The sequence below is a fragment of the Ranitomeya imitator genome, chromosome 3 (assembly GCF_032444005.1).
Source record: "Ranitomeya imitator isolate aRanImi1 chromosome 3, aRanImi1.pri, whole genome shotgun sequence".
Lineage (NCBI taxonomy): Eukaryota > Metazoa > Chordata > Amphibia > Anura > Dendrobatidae > Ranitomeya > Ranitomeya imitator.
In genome coordinates, this window is record NC_091284.1 from 188084832 (window position 1) to 188108724 (window position 23893).

At 41.4% G+C, this 23893-nt stretch overlaps 1 protein-coding gene across 1 annotated transcript in view; it reads left to right on the forward strand.

Moving 5' to 3' along the window:
- The first annotated feature begins 619 nt into the window (after nucleotides 1–619).
- Nucleotides 620–23893, forward strand: part of CD53 (CD53 molecule) — an 80726-nt gene continuing 57452 nt past the window's right edge. The window contains exon 1 of the mRNA XM_069761707.1: nucleotides 620–716. The gene's annotated coding sequence lies outside the window, so the exon portion shown is untranslated. The remainder of the gene's footprint in view (nucleotides 717–23893) is intronic.

Sequence of the window (23893 nt, forward strand, 5' to 3'; positions counted from 1 at the left end):
AAGGAGAAATGTTACTACTTGGATCATAAGTTGAAAGTTGAAAGCCTCAGACAGATTTAACAGTTGAATTAATGACTGCCTGTATCTCCTGACAGATGTGCAGGAATCTGTGGGAAATCAAGTTTAACATGCGCATATGTGTGAGAATACTATATTAGGGATTTACTAGTTATGCAGATTTCTCATCTCTTCATCTTCAATAGATCCTCCACCTTTTGACACAATCATCTAAGAGCTGACAGTGGGGTCTATTGTTCAGGTTGGACAGTGATAACTGAAAATTTAAAATTAAAAGACTTTTCATTTCTCTAAAGAAACTAAATACAAGTACCTTTAAAATTGGAGTCACTGGGGTTGTGCACTGCTTGTGTGAGACATTACCACTGGTGGCAATTTAAACAATAAATATAATGTAGTATACTATTATTTTTTACATTTAGTCACTTGCCAGTGTATTATAAGATCGGAAAAACCCATAAAAACAAGTAGTCCTGTTCCTTTGAATTGACTTCTAGGTGGTTTCTGAATGTCTTGGTATGACTGCGCAGAGCACAACACATTTCAGTATATACAAGTAATGTCGCTGTTGCAATCTACTTCCTCTTTACACAGGAAAACCTTTAAACTTTTTTTTATAATTTTCACACAAAGAAGATCTTGTAGCGGTAAATGAAGCAGCAGTTTGCTGGATTTCACTCATTTCTCAAAATTTAAAGGTAAGATGACTTCTTCTACTGCATATCGGTTTTATTGGGTTTTAAAAGATCTGCTTCTATCTCAGAAAATGTAAGTAAAAAAGGTTGTAGTAAACGTATATCTTTACAAAGTAGACATGAAATAATTTTTATGATAATGGTATCCAAGTTGCAGCACTGACATATTTTGAACCCTACTGATACATTTTCTTGGTTGGTCTTTATATGGTGGTTCGGATCCATTTTATAAATGAAAACATTCGCATTTCATGCTGATGGAGGGATTATGAAACTGTTATACATATTTCAGGTTAGTAATATTAATTTGTAATTATGTAGAACTTGTTCTCATTCTTAGGTATATAAAAGCCAGAGAGCACTTACAATGTTTATAGGGGAACTTGGTCTGTGCTCTTGTCATGATTTTGATAAGTAGCATGTGTGATCATCTTGTGTAGTGTTTCCCAAACTCCAGTCCTCACAGCCCCACAACAGATAATGACTTAGTAGAAATACTAACTGTGGACAGCACCTTGTAGACCATAAACCTGGTGAAACACTGAGCTGTGAATCCGTTACCAGAACATTTTCTCCATTGTCTACATGAAGCATCAAACTGAAGTAGTGAGTATAAAGGAGGGATGAGTAGACCTGTGGAAGTTCAGGTTCAACCAAAACTTTAGTCCAAAGTTCGGTTCCATCAGTTTCTCTCTCTCTTGCCCCTTGACTTTTGGATATGGGATGGACCCCACTCCTTCTTAAAACCACCATAACTACTGTAAACCTAGGTACTAAAATAAATACACAAAACACATTATTTTGGTTGTCAAAATGGCCACAGCTTTTATTCAAACCACAGGATTAAATAATCACAGTAGGAGTCAGGTGGAGTGCTAGTACATTGGAATTCACAAGTACAGTGATATCCCCAGCTGTCTGACATACAGCACCAGGACAGACAGCCATAAAGGGGCGGCACGCACTGGCTTGCCATTCAAGCAGAGCCAGTAAACTTTCAGGGCACCAATGACCCTATTATCCTCACTCCTGTGCTTAACCACTGTGCCCGCCCCTGATTGATGTTACCATTACAATCACCACCTGCTCACCACCATGAGGTTTTACATCCTCTATTAGTTAAAATGAGTCCACCTTAACTTGTCTGCAACTTCCACCTGACTCCTAAACCGCCACCAGCGAGGCCATTTGACACCTTGAATGGACTCGACCCCCATCACCCATGCCTAATAAAGTCATCAACCAGTTCTGCATGCTATGGAAAGACTGTGCATATGAGTAACAAAAATTCCAGGGCTACAACAGATTAATTTTAACAATGCACACTACCAAATTATGATCGATAATATGGTAACTACAGCAAAATACCAGCCGCTAAACATCCTGCAATGTGGATCCTATAATGGGGAATGCGAAAACTAAACCATAATAAAGGGGTAGCCACAGTCTGACTACCTGTATAATAACATCTGTGATGCCTCAAAAACTATTATACCGCATGTATTGTAGCCAGCTCTGATAACTCACTAATTCACAGATTTCAGTTCAAGAAACCACCATTACATACAGTAGCTGGGCTGTGCAGTAACCAATTCTTAAACCCACTTACTATTACTACCCAAAAAGTGATGAGTGTATATAAAGAGAAAGATACTATAAACAAGGAGTAATTAAAAGCCATACACAATATAATATCGACATTATAACCAATCATTAAATAATTTAAATAATTTCTGTAATATTTGGACATAGTAAATGAAATAAGCCTATAGCAGAAAAGTCTACAAAGGCATTATTAATCACCTTGCCACACCATTGTTAGATGCTTTACAGGCACTTGATAACATATACCATTAACCCTCTCCAACTGGGACAAAGGCATTGGGAATAGGCACATTGCCCTTCGTGTTAATGCACTTGATTTCTTCACCCTTAGCCGCTCCCACTGGCTCAAGGGCATCAGGATGCACTTTATTTATTTTCCCTTAGTCGCTCCCACTGACTCCAGGGCACCCATATTAGGTACATTGCTCTTCAGTTTAATGCCCCATATTACTGTATTGTCCAGACAACAACCTTGAAAGAAATAGGAGTTGGTCAATATAAACAGTCAAAATCTGTGCCTCAGCCTTCTCAAGTCACATTAAAAAAAAAAGAGAGCGTCCTTGAAGCTACAGGTAATCCGCACTGCGGATATCCTGCGGAATTACCCCGGATTTACCACTTTTTTTTGCGGATTTTGTGCGGATTTCACCTGCGGTTTTACACCTGCAGATTCCTATTACTGAGCGGGTGTAAACCGCTGCAGAATCTGCACAAAGAATTGACATGCTGCGGAATAAACAACGCTGCACTTCCGCACGTTTTTTTCTGCAGCATGTGCACTGCGGGTTTTGTTTTCCATAGGTTTACATGGTACTGTACAACACATGGACAACTGCTGTGAATCTGCAGTGGCCAATCCGCTGCGGATCTGCAGCAAAATCCGCAGCGTGTGCACATACCCTTTTTCACTGCAATGCTGATGCATTGCAATGCATTATACCTGCAATCAAAGTTTAAAAAAAGTGAAAGTCCCATAAAGGGACTAAGTAAAAAAGTTTAAAAAAATTTAAAAATATATAAAGAAAAACAATTACTAAATAATAATACAAAAATTACACTAATAAATACACATTTTTATGCACAAAAAATTAAATAAACAAAAAATTATGTTTGGTATCGCTGTGTCTGGATCAACCTGATCCAGAAAAGTGTCACACGAGTTCACTTAACCCCTTCAGTGAACACCAAAAAAAAAAGTAGCCAACTATGCTTTGTTATGATACCGCTGGAAAAGAGTGAAATTAAAAGACGAATGTACATAAAAAGATACCTCTGAAAACGCCATGTTGTCCTGCAAAACACAAGCCACCATACAGCTCTGTTAGCGGAAACATAAAAAAGATATAACTCTCAGAATAAAGCAATGCAAAAAATTTTTTATAAAAGATTTTTTTGTGTAATAGCAGCAAAACATAAAAAAACCTATATGACTGTGGCATCACTGTAATTGTACTGATCCAAAAAATAAAGCTGCCTTATTAATTATACCACATTCAGAATGGAAAAAAAAAAGAATTCCTGAATTGCTGGTTCTAGAAATAGAAAGCGATCAAAAACATCATGTGACCAAAATCAGTACTAATAAATAAAACCATCAACTCATCCTGCAAAAAGCAAACCTCACATGACTTTGTTAGCTGAAATATGGAAAAATTATAGCTCTCAAAACATGGCGATGCAAAAATTAGTTTTTGCAATAAAAAGTGTCTTTTTTAGTGTATGACAGCAGCCAGGCATAAGAAACCCGGAAACCCGATAAAAATCTGGTATCTCTATAATTGGACCGTTCAGAAGAATAAAGTTGTCTAATCACTTATACAGCATGAGAAACGGCAGAAGAAATAAATAAAGCAAATTCTTCACCTCCTGTTGATTTGTTCATTCTCCCTCTCAAAGATCTCAGTAAGGCTTGGTGCACATTTATCCTCCGCTCTACTCTGAGCGCTTACACCGGGCTTTCTATGTAAATCTTTTTAGGTGGGCATAAAAACTTGATTAGCCACAGTTTTGTGCACTTTTGAAAAGTCTCATTGTCTCATTATAGTGATTGAGGGTTTCATCTGCATCACATCACTCAAAGATTTAAATGGAAACCCCAAAGTAAGTGTCCACCGTAGAGCAATGGATAAATGTGATCCCAAACCTTATGAAAAATGTTCCCAATAAAAGCTTCAACTCAATCCACAAAAAAAGAAAGTCCCCAGTCCGGTTTGTCATCTGTTGACGGAAGTATAGGGGGCTTCCATGTTACTGGTACTACAAAGGTTCTGATAGAGCAAAATGGCTCCTCACCCCCCAAAAAAACATTTAGCGAATTCTGTGCTCCCAAATTCAAATGCCCCCCTCCCTTCTAAGCCAGCCACAGTGGGCATAAACCCTCTTCAGCATCCACATATTTGGCAAGGGTATAATTTCCAAAATGGGGTGTCTTGACGGGGCATTCTGCTCTTCTAGTGCTTAGGGGCTCTGTATATGGAGTCTGCAAACAATTCTAGGAATATCTGCGCTTTAGGAGGCAAAACAGTGCTCTGTCCCTCCTGAGTCTCGTCATGTGGCTGATCAGTACTGTACAACCCCATATGGTGTATTTCTACATTCAGCAGAAATTGTGGGACATATTTCGGTGCCAGTTTTACCCATTCATGTATGAAAATGTAAAATCTGGAGCTAAAACAAAATTTTTGTGTTAAAAATGTAATTATTTTTTCTTCACTGCCCAATGATATAAAATTCTGTCACACACCTGTGGTGTCAATATGATCACTGCACCCCTAGATGAATTCTTTGAGAGGTTTAGTTTGTAACTTGTCACTTATGGGGGCTCTCCCAGTGGGTCATAGCACCCTCAAACCATAACAGTAAAATCAGCACAATAATATGGCACTTCTTCCTTTTTAAGCTTTGCACTGTGCCTCAAAAGTAGTTCCCAATTACATGTAGGGAGAAATTTCACAACAAATTTTGGGGTCCATTTTCTCCTGTTATGAGTCACCCACCAGGGCAGTGGGGTACTCGGTACCGGGTACGGTCTTAAAAGGGATGTCACGGTGGCTACGACCTGGTTCGTGGCCCTGGGCGCCCAATTAAAGAGGAAAGATCCTCTAGGGAATTTGGTATTAAAGACTATTCGTGACGCCTTCTGTGGTTTTCGGTCAGTAGGGACCGACGCCATTTAAAGGGGTTCTCTGGGGAGATGGTATGGCGGGGTCCCCAGGGCTCCCAAGGTGTGTGGCAGGGATGATGTATGCCGACAAATAAGTGGAGGGCACAAGTTGTAAAGTCTTTACCTGGTTTACTGATGGTAGTAGTCCACAGTCCAGGGTACCAGGCACGGATGGTGATGTGGTCTGGCTGGCTTGGAGGCAAAGGTGATCCCTCTCCCAGGTGAGGTAGGTAAGCCTTTCCTACTTGCAATAAGATGGCAAGGCCCCTGCTGCTTGTAGCTTGCTGGCAAGGTATCGTCTCTCTCCTGTCCTTGGACAGTTGCCTGCACGGTAGGCAACTTGAGCCTTTTTATTGGGTCTCTACCACGACCCAGGCTCTTAGAGTACTGCTGTACCTCAGGCTTGGTGTGGGCAGTTAACGTGCAGTTTAGTGCCCTCCGGTTCTGCTATGTGTCTTAGAGTCCCACAAAAGCCTCGGGCTCCCAGTACCCGGTTTATGCACTTCAGCTCTGAGGGTGCCCGGTCACAGTTCCCCTCTGAGTCTTTTTTCCACTCCTGTGCTCCTTTCCTCAAAGCTCCACTGCATACAACAAACCTTCAGGTTCTCTTCCTTCCCATGAGCCGCAGCTCAGTCCTGACTGCACGTCTCCGCTGTCTGCCTCAAAGACTTCCTTCTGTCTCAGTGTCTCTCCGAAACTGCTCTCCTTGATCTCCTTGGACCAACTAACTCTATCCACTGTCTCTGAACAACTGGCTAACTCCTCCTCCAGATCAGGATACTTAGAGCTGGGGAAGCTCCCCTGAATCCGGGTACTAGTCTCCCCCTCCTGGCCTGGATTCAGAATGTGCTGCATGTGTGTGTTTACCTGGTAAAGAGAATCCTCTTTGCCTCCACGCATAATATCACCCTCCCTGAATGGAAGGTAACATCACTGTAACAACCGGTTACCTGGGGTTACCTACAGAAAATAAAAAAAATGTGATTTTTTTTGTATTTTCTTTGCTCTATGTTATAAACTTCTATAAAGCATCTGGGGTTCAAGGTGATCACTATACTTGTATATAAGTTCCTTGAGGGGTCTAGTTTCCAAAATGGGGTCACTTGGGGGGGTTCCACTGTTTAGGCATATCAGGGGCTTTCCAAACGCAACATGGTGTCCACTCTCGGTTCAAGCCAAGTTTGTGTTCAAAAAGTCAAACCTTGCTGCTTCCCTTCAGAGCCCAAACAATGGTTTTCCTCCACACGTGCAGTGTCGGCATACTCAGGAGAAATTGCACAACAATTTTTGGGGTCCATGTTTTCCTGCTATCTTTGCACTTCTTCCCTTTTGAGCTTTGCACTGTGCCTCAAAAATAGTTACCAATTACATGTATGTAAACATATTACCCAAGCCCATACCCTCACACTCGGGGCGGGCAACACTTTCCTAAATATATCAACATACTGACCAACTAAAACGGTTATTAGACCGAACGCTGAGTCAAAAAGTGTCTTTTGCTTTTTTTTATAAAAAGTTACAACTTTATTGAAAAACACATTTCACATAAAAAATAGTTAAAACAATACCTCTGAACCACAATAAACAGAATAGCTGACAGATAAGCGTATTGAACAAATGTTATTTAGCAGATCCCTCGTAACTTAAGCAACGAATTTTAGGTTAGCTTATAGAGTTATGCATCCTTAGAAAAAGACCAAAATTGAACTTTTCCAAGTGCGATAGTGCCAACCGCTGTCAGTAAATTAATAGCTGCTGAGTAAACCTGATATCATAGCCAAAGTGCTTCTCCCATAAAGGACGCTGGAATCCTCTATACATAGAATGAGCTGATCTGCTGTACAGCAAATTACAATTCATCTCCTGCTCAAGTATATAGATACCAATTAAGGCTACGTTCACACTAGCGTTGCGCCGCCCTGCGTCGGCGACGCAAAGCGCGACGCACGGAAAAACGCGTGCGTCGTTTTTTGACGAAATCGGACGCAAGAAAAATGCAACTTGTAGCGTTTTCTTGCGTCCGACGCTAGCGTCTAAAACGACGCACGTGTCGGAAAACGCGTGCAAAAAGACGCACGCGTCCCCTATGTTAAACATAGGGGCGCGTCGCCGCTGCGTCACCGCTGCTTTGCCGACGCAACAGCGACGCGACGCTAATGTGAACGTAGCCTAATAGCTGCTAAGTAAGCCTGATACCATAGCCAAAGTGCTTCACCTATAAAGGACACTAAAATCCTCTATACACAGAATGAGCTAAGCTGCTGTACAGCACATTCAAATTCATCTGCTGCTCAAGTATATAGATACCAACAAACCTGTAACTTCCATGTAATCTAACAAGTTACCCTCAATATAACCAAATATTACTGGCAAAAGATGCATGAAACCTCATAGCGCTAAACAAATCAGTAAGATGCATATTACCTAAGTATTCGGTGGTCTCTGCTAACAGCCGCGTGGCACGCTACTCCTTGTCAGACCCCAAAAGTTCAATTTTGGTCTTTTTCTAAGGATGCATAACTCTATAAGCTAACCTAAAATTCGTTGCTTAAGTTACGAGGGATCTGCTAAATAACATTTGTTCAATACGCTTATCTGTCAGCTATTCTGTTTATTGTGGTTCTGAGGTATGGTTTTAACTATTTTTTATGTGAAATGTGTTTTTCAATAAAGTTGTAACTTTTTATAAAAAAAAGCAAAAGACACTTTTTGACTCAGCGTTCGGTCTAATAACCATTTTAGTTGGTCAGTATGTTGACCAATTACATGTAGTAAGAAATTTCAGAAGATATTTTGGGGTCCATTTTCTCCTCTTACCCTACAGAAAATAAACAATTTGGTGCTAAAAGATCATGTTTGTGGAAAAAATGTGTTCGTTTATTTTCACAGCTCCACATTATAAATCGTCTGTGAAGCACCTGGGGGTTCAAGGTACTCACCACACATCTAGATAAGTTGCTTGAGGGGTCTAGTTTCCAAAATCGGGTCACTTATGCGGGTTCCCACTGTTTAGGCACTTCACGGGCTCCTTCCCTTCCAAGCCCAGTCGTGTGCTCAAACAGTGTTTTTTCTCCACACATGAGGTATCGGCGTACTCAGGAGAATTTGCACAACATTTTTTGTGTCCATTTTCTCCTGCTACCTTTTTGTAAAAATAAAATAATTGGGGCTAAAAGATTATTTTTATAGAAAAAATGTGCTTTTTAAGTTGCATGGCTCTAAGGTATAAACTTATGTGAAGCACCTGTTGCTTCAAGGTGCTAACAAAACATCTAGATAAGTTCCTTAAGGGGACTAGTTTTCAAAATGGCCTCACTTGTGGAGGGGTTCCACTGTTTAGACACATCAGAGGCTCTCCAAATGCGACAAGTCTTCCGCTCTGGATTACAGCCAATTCTATTTTAGATAATGTACACTGTAAAAACAATTCCCAAAAAACAATGTCAGAATTGCGTTACTGTTAACAATTTCACCTTGGAATTTTTTACCTATTTTCCAGTACATTTTGTGGTAAAATGAATGGTATTATTCAAAAGTACATCTTGTCTCCTGGAAAAACAAAAAAACAAACCCTCATATGTATATGTGGACAATAAAATAAAAAAGTATGGCTCTGAAAAGAAGGGGAGGAAAAATGAAAACGCAGAGACGAAAATTGTCCACGTCAAGAAGGGGTTTATATGGCTGTGTAGATATTTAAAAGATAAGCCAATTGATCCCATTATGACCCCAACAAGCTGCTTCAGAAGCGAGACGTTTCATTATGAGTTCAGTCAAGTGCATTAGGACAGGACGATGGGCTTACAAGCTCCTTTGCTTCTGCTGGATTCACAAACAGCAGTACCTTTCCCTGGCTGAATGAGAAGTCAGTGGCCAATGTACCAGTGTAAACGACCTGTCAATCAGTCAGGGGAGGATGCTGCTAGTTCAGGAGTACAGCTGACCCTTAGGAGCTGAAACTGCATATACATGGCGTAATGCACTTCCAGACTGAACAGCAAAATGTTATATCTTGCTGCTAAAAAAGCACTGTGGGGGTCATTAAAAGATAAGCCTGTCAATGGTTTGATGCCTTTAAGTTTAATTTATTTTTACTTTGAACACATTGAAACAGCACATTTAAATCTACAGACTTATTTTTCTTTAATTGAGAAAATATAAGTCAGGCTAAAGAGAATTTTCAAGATGTCATATTTTTAATATTACTATTAATATATTTTTAATATTACTACTAAAAAGTAGTAATTGCTAGAATAGACATTTAGAAACAAATATTGCCAAAAGGATTTTCACCCCCACTCTTCCAAGAGCCATAACTTTCTTTTCCTGTTAATATAACCATATAAGAGCTTGTTTTTGGTGGTATGAGTACCATCAGTTCTATGCCATCAGGGTAGCCCATTCTTTACCCCTTAACGACCGCCGATATGCCTTTTATCGGTGGCAGTTAAAGGGCCTTATTCCTCAGCGCCACCTTTTAAAGGTGATGGAAATAAGGGTATAGCACCCCTGAACGTTGGAAAATCTCTGGGGGTAGCTGAGACCGTGGAGAACATGATTCAGGTCGATTTTTACCATCCCTAGTCTTGTGATCACCGTTATTCACGGAATAATGGTGATTGCAAAAAAAAGTCAGATTTCCTATTAATTTCTCTCTCCTCTGATATGATCTAGCATACCAGAGGAGAGAAAAATGGGGTCCCCCGGTACCTCTGCCATCCCCGAACTCTCCTGCTCCATCCCCTCGCCCTCTGCTTCATCTTCCTGGAAGAAAATGGCAGGCGCATACACAGTGTGCCCGCCGAGATCTGCTAGCCGGTACCCGGCAACAATAGAAGATTTTTCCTATTGGTTAATTTTGATCACTGTAATAGACCATATCACAGTGATCAAAATAAAAAAAATAGTAAATCAAGCCCCTTTTTATCATCCCCTTCGTTATGAAAAAATAATAAATTAAAAAAATATATTTTTTCCATTCTTTGCAGTTAGGGTTAGGGTTGGGGCTAGGGTTAAAATTGAGGTTAAAGCTAGGGTTAGGATTGGGCTAGGGTTAGAGTTGGTGCTAGGGTTAGAGTTGGGGCTAGGGTTAAAGTTGAGGATAGGGTTAGAGTTGGGATTAGGGTTAGGGTTGTGTTGGAATTAGGTTTGTGTTGAGGTTAGGGTTGTGTTGTGGTTAGGGTTGTGTTGTTGGGGTTAGGGTTATGGTTGTGGTTAGGGTTAGGATTATGGATAGGGTTGGATTAAGGTTAGGGATGTGTTGGGGTTAGGGTTGGGACTTTGTTAGGGTTGGAGTTAGAATTGGGTGGTTTCCACTGTTTAAGTACATCAGGGAGTCTCCAAGTGTGACATGGCACCCGCCATTGATTCCAGCCAATTTTGCATTCAAAAAGTCAAACGGTGCTCCCTCCCTTCTGAGCCCTGCCATGCGCCCAAACAGTGGCTTTCCCAACATATGGTGTATCAGCGTACTCAAGTGAAATTGCACAACAAATTTTGTGGTCCATTTTCTCCTGATACCCTTGTGAAAATAAAAAAGTTTGGATCTAAAGTAAAGTTTTTGGGAAAAAAGTAAAATGTTCATTTTTTTCTTGCCACATTGCTTTAGTTCTCGTGAAGCAACTGAAGGGTTAATAAACTTCTTGAATGTGGTTTTGAGCACCTTGAAGGTACAGTTTTTAGAATGGTGTCAATTTTGGTTATTTTCTGTCCTATTGACCCCCAAATTCACTTTAAATGTGAGGTGGCCATTAAAAAAATGGTTTTGTAAATTTTGTTGTAAAAAGGAGAAATTGCTAGTCACTTTTTAACCCTTATAACGTCCTAACAAAAAAAATGATGCTTCCAAAATTGTGCTATTGTAAAGTAGACATGTGGGAAATGTTAATTTTAACTGTTTCATGTGACACACCTCTCTGATTTAACGGCACAAGTCCCCATTTTTTTCATAAATAAACGCGAATCATATTGAAAAAATTTAACCACTAACATGAAGTACAATATGTCACAAAACAACAATCTCAGAATCAGTGCAGTTGGAGCATTCCAGAGCTATAACCTCATAAAGTGACAGTGGTCAGAATTGTAAAAATTGGCTTGGTCATTAAGGTCCAAATTGGCTTGATCACTAAGGGGATAAAATGAAGAGATCTTCTTAGGAAATATAAACAGGGTACATGTTATCAATATGTAGTTGCCACCCATAAATGTAGGTACTGCCACTATTACTGGTCTTCTGGTCTTATGGTCACATGGGGCACATCAAAGATAATTAAATGTAAAGCTTTTTTCTCATCTTCAAAGATGAATATTGTTGAATTTTGTTTACAAAAACTATCTCTTTTGCAATTTACTGCTTATTTAACCCCTTAACAACCGTCAATACGCCTTTAAATGCGGCAGTTAAGGGTACTTAAACCACAGCGCCGTTAATTAACGGCGCTGTGGAAAAAGTGAATAGCGCCCCCCAGAGTCGGATTTTCTCTGGCGTCTCAGTTGCTGGGGGTAGCCGAGACCCCAGAGAACATGATTCGGGGTTTTTTTTACCGACCCCCGGGTTGAGATCGCCGGTAATTAACCGTTTACCGGCGATCGCAAAAAAAAACAAAAAACGCGATTTCTTATTTAATTTCTCTGTCCTCCGATGTGATCGCACATCAGAGGACAGAGAAATGGGGTCCCCAATAGCCCCCGATAATCACCTATTTCCCCTGTTACTCTTCGTGGCTCCTGATGGGCGCCGCCATCTTGTTCCGGACAAAAAATGGCGAGCGCATGCGCAGTGCGCCCACCAGCTGGCACCCGGAAAATCTTTGGGGTCTCGGCTGCCGGGGGTAGCCGAGACCCCAAAGAACATGATCTGGGTCGGTTTTTACTGACCCCTGTTTTGCGATCACCGGTAATTAACTGTTTACCGGCGATCGCCAAAAAAAAGCGATTTTTCATTCTCTGTCCTCTGATGTGATTGCACATCAGAGGACAGAGAAATTGTGGGATTCGGGGACCCTGCTATACTTACCGGTGTCCCTGGGTCCTCCTGCTTCTTCTCCTGGCCGCCAGCTTCTTCATCCGGAAAGAAAATGGCAGGCGCATGCGCAGTGCGCCCGCCATATTCTGCCGGCCAGCAGGTGCAGTAGTTGGGGCTTAATTTAGGATTAGGGTTAGGGTTGGGGCTAAATTTAGGGTTAGGGTTGGGGCTAAATATAGGGTTAAGGTTGGGGCTAAATTTAGGGTTAGGCTTCTTTCACACTTGCGTTGGTACGGAGCCGTTGCAATGCGTCAGCCCAACCTACCGATGCACGTTGTGAAAATTGTGCACAATGTGGGCAGCGGATGCAGTTTTTGAACGCATCTGCTGCCCAGTCTATGTCCTGGGGAGGAGGAGGTGGAGTTACGGCCATGCATGCGCAGTCGGAAATGGCGGACGCGACGTACAAAAAAAATTACATTGAACTTTTTTGTGCAGACGGTCCGCCAAAACACAACTGATCCAGTGCACGACGAACGCAACGTGTGGCCATCCATCGCAATCCGTCGGCAATACAAATCTATGGGCAAAAGACGCATCCTGCGGGCACATTTGCAGGATCCGTTTTTTGTACAAAACAACAGATTGCGACGGATGCCACATGATGCAAGTGTGAAAGTAGCCTTAGGGCTAGGGTTAGGGTTGGGGCTAAAGTCAGGGCTAGGGTTAGGGTTGGGGCTAATTTTAGAGTTAGGGCTAGGGTTGGGGCTAAAGTTAGGGCTAGGGTTGGGATTAGGGTTAGGGTTTGGATTAGGGTTGGTATTAGGTTTAGGGTTGGCATTAGGGTTACGCTTGGGATTAAGGTTAGGTTTGGGATTAGGGTTAAGGTTAGGGTTGGGATTAGGGGTGTATTGGGATTAGGGTTAGGTTTGAGGTTAGGGTTGAAATTAGGATTAGGGGTGTGTTGGATTTAGCGTTTTGATTAGGGTTATGGTTAGGGTTGACATTAGGGTTGTTTTGGGGTTAGGGTTGTGATTATCGTTAGGGTTGTGATTAGGATTATGGATCGGGTTGAGATTAGGGTTAGGGGTGTGTTGGGGTTAGGGTTGGAGTTAGAATTGGGGGGGTTCCCACTGTTTAGGTACATCAGGTGGTCTCCAAACACGACAGCCAATTTTGCGCTCAAAAAGGCAAATGGTACTCCCTCCCTTCTGAGCTCTGCCGTGCGCCCAAACAGTGGGTTACCCCCACATATGGGGCATCAGCGTACTGGGGATAAATTGGACAACAACTTTTGGGGTCCAATTTCTCCTGTTACCCTTGTGAAAATAAAAACCTGGGGGCTAAAACATCTTTTTTGTGGGAAAAAAATATTTTTTATTTTCATGACTCTGCATTATAAACTTCTGTGCAGCACTTGAGCGTTCAAAGTTCTCAACACACAACTATATAAGTTCCTTGGGGGGTCTAGTTTCCAAAATGGGGTCACTTGTTGGGGGTTTCTACTGTTTTGGTACATCAGGGGCTCTGCAAACGCGACATGGCATCCGATCTCAATTCCAGCCAATTCTACATTGAAAAAGTAAAACGGCAGTCCTCTTCTAAGCTCTGCGGTGCGCCCAAACAGTGGTTTACCCCCACATATGGGGTATTGACGTACTCAGAAGAAATTGCAAAACAACTTTTGTAGTTTAATTTCTTCTGTTACCCTTGTGAAAATAAGAATTTGTGGGCGAAAAGATCATTTTTGTGTAAGTAAATGCGATTTTTTATTTTCACGGCTCTACGTTATAAACTTCTGTGAAGCACTTGGGGGTTCAAAGTGCTCACCACACATCTAGATAAGTTCCTTAAGGGGTCTAGGTTCCAAAATGGTGTCACTTGTGGGGGGTTTCCACTGTTTAGGCACATCAGGGGCTCTCTAAACGTGACATGGCATCCAATCTCAATTCCAGCCAATTCTGCATTGAAAAAGTCAAACGGCGCTCCTTCATTTCCAAGCTCTGCGGTGCGCCTAAACAGTGGTTTACCCCCACATATGTGGTATAGGCGTATTCAGGAGAAAGTGCACAACAAAATTTATAGTTTAATTTCTGTTTTTACACTTGTAAAAATAAAAAAAAATGGTTCTGAAGTAAAATGTTTGCAAAAAAAAGTTAAATGTTCATTTTTTCCTTCCACATTGTTTCAGTTCCTGTGAAGCACGTAAAGGGTTAATAAACTTCTTGAATGTGGTTTTGAGAACCTTGAGGGGTGCAGTTTTTGGAATGGTGTCACACTTGATTATTTTCTATCATATAGACCCCTCAAAATGACTTCAAATGTGATGTGGTCCCTAAAAAAAAAAAAATGGTGTAAAAATGAGAAATTGCTGGTCAACTTTTAACCCTTATAACTCCCTAACAAAAAAGAATGTTGTTTCCAAAATTGTGCTGATGTAAAGTAGACATGTGGAAAATGTTATTTATTAACTATTTTTTATGACATATCTCTCTGATTTAAGGGCATAAAAATACAAAGTTTGAAAATTGCAAAATGAAAAAAATGTGAAAATTGCAAAATGTAAAAAATTTTCGCCATATTTCCATTTTTTTCATAAATAATCACAAGAAATATCAAAGAAATGTTACCACAAACATGAAGTACAATATGTCACGAAAAAACATTCTCAGAATCAGCGGGATCCGTTAAAGCGTTCCAGAGTTATAACCTCATAAAATGACAGTGGTCAGAATTGTAATAATTGGCTCGGTCATTAAGTACCAAATTGGCTCTGTCACTAAGGGGTTAAAATTGTAGCAGTTCTTTAGATATCAACATGTATATTTTGTTTACAGTTTATTGCTTAGGAAACAGATCACCTGCTAATGTCCAGTATGTAAGCCATGTGCTACAGCTGGCCGGGATTAAAGGGACTGTCACCTGAATTTGGAGGGAACAATTTTCAGCCATCATCGAAATATTAACACTTTTTAATTATGTACAGCTCGGTGACTTGGAGTTCAATGGCCATTGCTGGGCAGCATAAAGTGTACAGTGCTTGAAGCCCTTTTCTATTGAGCTTGTAAGCACTGCTTTAAAGTTGATGGGATCCTTAGAGTGCGCAATGACTTAAAGGGACTCTGTCACCTGAATTTGGAGGGAACAATTTTCAGCCATAGGGGCGGGGTTTTCGGGTGTTTGATTCACCCTTTTCTTACCCGCTGGCTGCATGCTGGCTGCAATATTGGATTTAAGTTCATTCTCTGTCCTCCATAGTACACGCCTGCGCAAGGCAAGAAAGGGTGAATCAAACACCCGAAAACCCCGCCCCTATGGCTGAAAATTGTTCACTCCAAATTCAGGTGACAGAGTCCCTTTAAAGGGCCACTGTCACCCCCCTGCAGCCGTTATAAACTAAAAGAGCCACCTTGTGCAGCAGTAATGCTGCATTCTAACAAGGTGGCTCTTTTAGTTTTGTGTTCAGGTATTATTAAAATAAAGTGTTTTGAAACTCTGCAGAAATACCTGTCTTTGTCCACGGAGGTGGGTCTGAAGCCTCCTCTGTGAAGTGCCCAACAGCCGTCACTCACATCTTCTGGGGCGATGGTCGCCGCCCCCTGCGCGCTGTTTTCTTTTCAAATCCAACTCTCACCCACGTCCCCCGCTCCCCGCCTTCCAGCCAGCTAGCAGGCAAGTTTCGTAGGTTGTTTCTTTCCCGGCGATTGCTATGAGCAGAAGGAGGAGGCGGCAGGATGAGCTCAGCTGAATAGCCAGAGGCTGGAAGGCGGGGACGTGGGTGAGAGTCTGAGACATGCAGTGCGCATTCCCAGGAATCCTAGCCCCGCACTGTGCATAATGCATAACACAGTGCGGGGCAGGGATTCCCGAGGTGGGTGGCCGCACTGCCAGCACAGGCGCAGTCTGCAAGCCTGGCTGTGACGTCAGACAGCCAGAGCTTACTGCGCCTGCTCCACAAATATTTACACAGCGCCGGCGTTGGATTTGAAAAGAAAACAGCATGCAGGGGGCGGCGACCATCGCCCCAGAAGATGTGAGTGACGGCTGTTGGGCACTTCACAGAGGAGGCTTCAGACCCGCCTCCGTGGACAAAGACAGGTATTTCTGCAGAGTTTCAAAACGCTTTATTTTAATAATACCTGAACACAAAACTAAAAGAGCCACCTTGTTGGAATGCAGCATTACTGCTGCACAAGGTGGCTCTTTTAGTTTATAACGGCTGCAGGGGGGTGACAGTGGCCCTTTAAATCATTGCGCACTCTAAGGATCCCATCAACTTTAAAGCAGTGCTTACAAGCTCAATAGAAAAGGGCTTCAAGCACTGTACACTTTATGCTGCCCAGCAATGGTCATTGATCTCTAAGTCACCGAGCTGTACATAATTAAAAAGTGTTAATATTTCGATGATGGCTGAAAATTTTAATGAATAAGAAATGGCAAATTACTTATATTTACAAATACTAGCCAACAGAAAGGACTGAGATCACCTCATAACTTGCCACTAATTGTCTAGTAATTTTATTTAGAAATTGTATAATACTGTACAATTGGATAATACTGCTAATTGGTCACTTATGCTGGTATAATTTCAGCACTCTACGGGGTATTAATATTGGCATTGATCAGCATTGCATAAATATACTATTTTTGCTGTGTATGGACATAGCAGAACTGTTTATTATAGTGACTTATCTACATTTTTGTATGGCAGTGTTATGTGATCCCCAGCCAGCATGAGACTGATAGTTACTGCAGTATATGGTATTGTTCTTTATACGCTGCATTAAAGGACATGATATATATCGGAGGGGTACCAACAGAATATAGAGTGGGTACGGAAAGTATTCAGACCCCTTAAATTTTTCACTCTTTGTTTCATTGCAGCCATTTGGTAAATTCAAAAAAGTTCTTTTTTTTCTCATTAATGTACGTTCTGCACCCTATCTTGACTGAAAAAAAATGTAGAAATTTTATATTTATTTATATTTTATAAAAAAGAAAAACCGAAATAACACATGGTCATAAGTATTCAGACCCTTTGCTCAGACACTCATATTTAAGTCACATGCTGTCCATTTCCTTGTGATCCTCCTTGAGATGGTTCTACTCCTTCATTGGAGTCTAGCTGTGTTTATTAAACTGATAGGACTTGATTTGGAAAGGCACACACCTGTCAATACAAGACCTCACAGCTCACTGTGCATGTCAGACCACATGAGAATCATGAGGTCAAAGGATCTAGCCAAGGAGCTCAGAGACAGATTTGTGGCAAGGCACAGATCTGGCCAAGGTTACAAAAGAATTTTTGCAGTACTGAAGGTTCCTAAGAGCACAGTGGCCTTCATAATCATTAATCATTAAATGGAAGAAGTTTGGGACCACCAGAAGTCTTCCTAGACCTGGCCGTCAAGCCAAATTGAGCAATCGTGGGAGAAGAACCATGGTCAGAGAGGTAAAGAAGGGATGGGAGAAAGTTCCACAAAGTCAACTATCACTGCAGCTCTCCACCAGTCGGGTCTTTATAGCAGAGTGGCCCAATGGAAGCCTCTTCTCAGGGCAGGACATACGAAAGCCTGCATAGAGTTTTCTAAAAAACACATGAAGGACACCCAGACTATGAAAAATAAGATTCTCTGGTATGATGAGGCAAAGATAGACCTTTTTGGTGATAATTCTAAGCGGTATGTATGGCGAAAACCAGGCACTGCTCATCACCTGCCCAATACAATCCCAACATTGAAACATAGTGGTGGCAGCAGCATGCTATGAGGGTGTTTTTCAGCTGCAGGGACAGGATGACTGGTTGCCATTGAAGGAAACATGAATGCGGCCAAGTACATAGATATCCTGGATGAAAACCTCTTCCAGACTGGTCTGGACCTCAGACTTGGCCAAAGGTTCACCTTCCAACAAGACAATGACCTTAAGTACACAGCTAAAATAGCAAAGGAGTGGCTTCAGAACAGCTCTGTGACCATTCTTGACTGACCCAGCCAGAGCCCTGACCTAAACCCAATTGAGCATCTCTGGAGAGACCTGAAAATGGCTGAACACCAACGATCACCATCCAACCTGATGGAACTGGAGGGGATCTGCAAGGAAGAATGGCAGAGGATCCCCAAATCCAGGTGTGAAAAACTTGTTGTATCATTCGCAACAAGACTCATGGCTGTACTAGCTCAAAAAGGTGCTTCTACTCAATACTGACCAAAGGGTCTGAATACTTATGACCATGTAATATTTCATCTTTTCTTTTTTAATAAATTTGCAAAATTACTACATTTCTGGTTTTTTTTCAGTCAAGATGGTGTGCAGAGTGTACATTAAAGAGAAAAAAATGAACGTTTTTGAATTTACCAAATGGCTGGATTGAAACAAAGAGTGAAAAATTTAAAGGGGTACCCACTGTATCATATAAACAGCTCTCCTATTAATTTGTTGTAAATATCTATTCCTGTATAATACTCCAATTTTAACAACAGGAATGATCTGTGACAATCGTCCACAGAAAACTTAAGAATTCATACTCTAATTCTTGTTTCTATTAAGGCAGACTTTTCCGGATATTTTCCAACTTTCTTTATCATAATTCAAAGTAAAAAAAACCTCACAAACCCACATTTTAATAATATGAAAAAGATCAGTGGATTCTTTCATGCATATCAAAGAGAATTCTAAATATGACTTCAAAGATTATCTGTCATGAATGGGAATTTTTGTAGGCAACAAATTTAGAATATTACATTTCGTAATTTTGTAATTCACATGTATTATATATATTTTTATATTTGAAATGTAGAATAGTTTGCAATGTCTGACAAAGGAATTGAATTCTGCATACGCTACTCAAAAATGACAGGAACACGTCAGACATCGGATCACACTGCATAAAAGATTCATATTGAACATTTTACTTAGTACAAAATTAAGTATCAACGGTTAGTGGAAACCAAAGTCATCAACCAATTGAATCCAAACCACCACAAACAATAAAGCAAAAAACTGAAGTCACTGGCAGATCCAATTTGCCACGTCAAAGCATATTATGACCTAGAAGTTTCTATGGCCTATAACTCCTGATGATGTCCTGGAAGTTGTTCTCCCAGACCTGGGTAAGGGAGTCAGTGAGCCCCTATACAGGCTGTGGTGCTACTTTTGAGCCCCTATACAGGCTGTGGTGCTACTTTTTGTCATCAGATACACTGAGAACAAATCTTAGAAGTCCTCAATTAGGTCAGAAACGTGAGGGACAAGTATTGCAAATCAATGGCTTCACAATCCAGTGAAGCTGCCAACACACTCTGGCCACATGAGGCCGGGCATTGTCTTGCTCGAGTTGGAGCCCAAAGCCATTTCACCAGTGTAAGGCTTGTTGATGGTTGTGATCAGGATTACCAACTTGAGTTTTTATTTTTTCTTGACAGCTTATCAAAAAATCGACTGACAATATTTATCATGAACACATTGGAAAGTCATAATAAATCATTATGATAAGTGATACATATTAACAGGCCATAATGTAGACATCAGCTGCATTCACTGCAAATTGCGAAAAGATGATAACTTGGCTAAGGTCACATGACCGTTTTTCTCTCATTTGACAAAATCGGTCTGATTATGCTATTCACACTGATAAAACTTTGATCAGAGTTTTCTCAAATTGTGATTAGATTTTCTCGGATAAAGTTTCTCCATCTTCTCTATTTACTCTGTCCTTGAAAATCGGACTGCACTCAGAGGTTTTTTTCCAAGTGCATCCCGATATTTTTTACAAACCAATAGACTTGACTGGCCAAGGATGATCCGATTAACGGAGGCAAATCAGGCAGCGGCTCTAACAGTAACCTCTGTGTGACCTAGCCTATGACCTGTGGTGCCCCTACTGTAAGATCACCTGAGATCACAGAAGCTGGTTTTCACACTGTATAGCACCAGTCAAGATTTCACAGCCACTGGGTGTCCCAGCAGCTATGAGGCCTAGAAACCTTAGGGGAGACATTAAGGCTGCTGGAACACCTGTAGGCTGTGAACTAAGGTTACCTTGGGTGTGTATTTTACTGTACTTGTTAATAAATAAATAAATAAACATTGCGGGGTCCCCCCTATTTTTTTATAACAAGCTGAGGGAAAGCAGACAGCTTTCAGATGCTGTTATTATTCTGGCAAGTGGCCAATATCCATAAAGGTTTCAAGCCTATTAAAACCAGCTCACGGCTGTCTGTTTAGTCTTTACTGGCTATTAAAAAGGGGGGATTCAAAAAAATGATGTGGGGTCCTCTCTAATTTTGATAACCAGCAAAGGCTAAACAGACAGCCGCGGGCTGATCTTATAATCTGGGAAAAGGACATGGAAATTGGCCCCTTCCCAACTCATAACACTTGCCCTCATCCACCGCAGAAATGGGGCATCCATTAAATGCACCAGTTCTGGTGTCTAGTAGCATTCATTTATTTATGAGTAAATTCCCTGTTTACCATCCCTGTATAATGTTTTTCTTTTTAAATGAGGCTTATAAAAATTATTAATATTGTCCCCATTTCCGTTGGTAATTAGGGCTTTGGTGTTAGTTGCCCCAGACTAGTCAGTCCTCTTTCCATGTTATCACGCCCGTGTGGGCATGATAACATAATTTGCACTGCGCCTTTGAAGCTGGAGAACCATATACCCAGCTTCTGAGGTGCACTGACGATGACCGGAAGTTCCTAAGATGGTTTCCAGTCCTGCACAGTGAGCCTTTGAAGCCCGGGAAGTGAACACCAGACTGCAGAGATGCAGTGACACTGCTGAAATGTGCAGCTTGTCTGCGTGAGATTTGAAGGAGCTTGCGATGGCGACAGCTCCTGCAAACTGTGTTGTCAGGACCACAGGGGCGTGATAACATGGAAAGAGGACTGATTAGTCTGGGGCAACTAAAGCCCCATTGACTAGTCAAAGCCCAATGCCCTAATTAGCATAGGAAACGGGTACAATATAAATGCTTTCTTAAAACCTAATTTTCACTGAAAATTTTATACAGGGATTGTTAAGCAGGTAATTTATTTATAAATAACTGAATGTTGTTGGGTTGGAGAGCATAACAGATTCCCTTTAAGTGTCGTAATATTTGTAGGTTGTTGTCAGCTTTGTAATGCCAGCTGACATCAAGTCCAGGGATTAGCAATAGAGAAGTGTCTGTCAGACACCCCCATTACTAACACAGTAGTAAAAAGAAAGACACACACACAGAAAAGTCCTCTAATTGAACAAAACACTCCCCTCTTTTACGCATTTATTAAGATAAAACTAAAAAATCAAAGTAATCCTCAACTGTCAACTGTTCATCCATAATGATTAGGTTCCACACTGATTTCCAACTCTTCTACATCTAGATGCAGTGCTCAGTGGTCAAATCAGTAATGTGACCACTCAGCATGGAGTCCAGAACACAGACAGTAGCGTGTGAATTTGACTGCTGCGATGAGCACTGATATCCGTAAGGTTATCGCAGTTCATAGCCAATGAACTGCGGCAACCTTACAGATGTCAGCATTCACAGCGCTACGCTCCGCGAGACTCGGCTGTTGTAAACGGAGGTGACCACATTAAGGTTATCTCAGTTCACAGCGGCACTGCCCTCGTGAGAACTGGCGCTGTTAACTGAGATAACCTTACTGATGTTACCTTAGTTCACAACAGCCAGGTCTCGCGTAGTGCAGCGCACCATCCGACAGTCGCTGCTGCTGCAGTGTATGGAGCTGCATTCTTTGAATAGAGATCCATACACTGGATGTAGCAGAGTTGGGGATTGTTGTGGGACCTCCTTTTTATGGATTTACAGCGGACAGGGGAGGATTGCTTTCAATTTGTATTTTTAGGTTAATAAATGAGTAACTGAGGGGAATTGTTGGGGAGCAATTTTTTCAATTAATGTACTTTTCTCTCTGTATGTCTTTATTACTTTTGACTACGGGGTTAGTAATAGGTGTGTCTGATAGACACCTCTCCACTACTAACCTCTGGGCTTCCTGTCAGCGGACATAAAACAGCTCAACCCCAAAACTATTGCCACGCTTTCAAATGCACCAGAGCAAGCAGAAAGAGCCGGGATAAGCACCAGAATTGGTGCATCTAATGGATGCACCTTTTCTGGGGCAGATGAAATTTGGTGTTATTAGTCTGGGGAGGGGCCAATATCCATGGCCCCTTCCCAGCCTATTAATATCAGCCTGCAGCTGTCTGTTTAATCTTTGCTGACAGCTGTGAGCTGATATGAATAGCCTGGGAAGCTCCATGTTTATTGCCCTGTTCCCAGAATAATAACACCAGCTCCCACCTGTCTGCTTTCCCTCAACTGGGTATTAAAAATAAGGGGGACATCAAGCCATTTTTTTTATTTCTGCATTAGCTGAATACCTGCACAGTAAGCTACACAAACTGCACTAATCATATATCACACTGACATATTTCTTACTATGCACAGGCGCTGGCTGGTGAGTACTCTCATTAGCTTCGCCTGCTCTCAACTGACACCTGAATAGCGGTAATCCTTTCATTGCGGTCATAGCTGCTGGCTGATATGCTGCCCCTGGTGTGACAGTACGGTAACCGCAGCTCTGTGACAGCCGGTAACGTCAGTAAGGTTACCGTTGATTAAAGCCAGCATTTTTTACACTGTCACACAGATGACTACGTGGGAATCGCTGGATGTTCCGGCCCCCCATTCACTTAAATGGGGTCAATGTTTGGGATAAAGTTCGGGTACCATAGTAACATAGTTAGTAAGGCCGAAAAAAGACATTTGTCCATCCAGTTCAGCCTATATTCCATCATAATAAATACCCAGATCTACGTCCTTCTACAGAACCTAATAATTGTATGATACAATATTGTTCTGCTCCAGGAAGACATCCAGGCCTCTCTTGAACCCCTCGACTGAGTTCGCCATCACCACCTCCTCAGGCAAGCAATTCCAGATTCTCACTGCCCTAACAGTAAAGAATCCTCTTCTATGTTGGTGGAAAAACCTTCTCTCCTCCAGACGCAAAGAATGCCCCCTTGTGCCCGTCACCTTCCTTGGTATAAACAGATCCTCAGCGAGATATTTGTATTGTCCCCTTATATACTTATACATGGTTATTAGATCGCCATTCTGGTACTTGAACCAAACTTTTTTATTCGGCTGGATCTGATGGACCCACACATCCACGGTTCCGACCATCACTACTAACACGTTTTCCAACCGTTTTATAAGTACTTAGAACTTTATAAAAACAATACAAAACCTACAAAAATAGTCAAATTAATGTAACAGAAAAAATTATGTAATTTACAGTACATAACATTACATTTTGTTACAAACATATCTCTCTGTCCTTTGTATCAAATATGAATCAGTAAAGTTTTGTCCTTAGGGATTCAACATTCCACAGCAGCAACTTAATGATTTGTAATGTTGCATCACCATA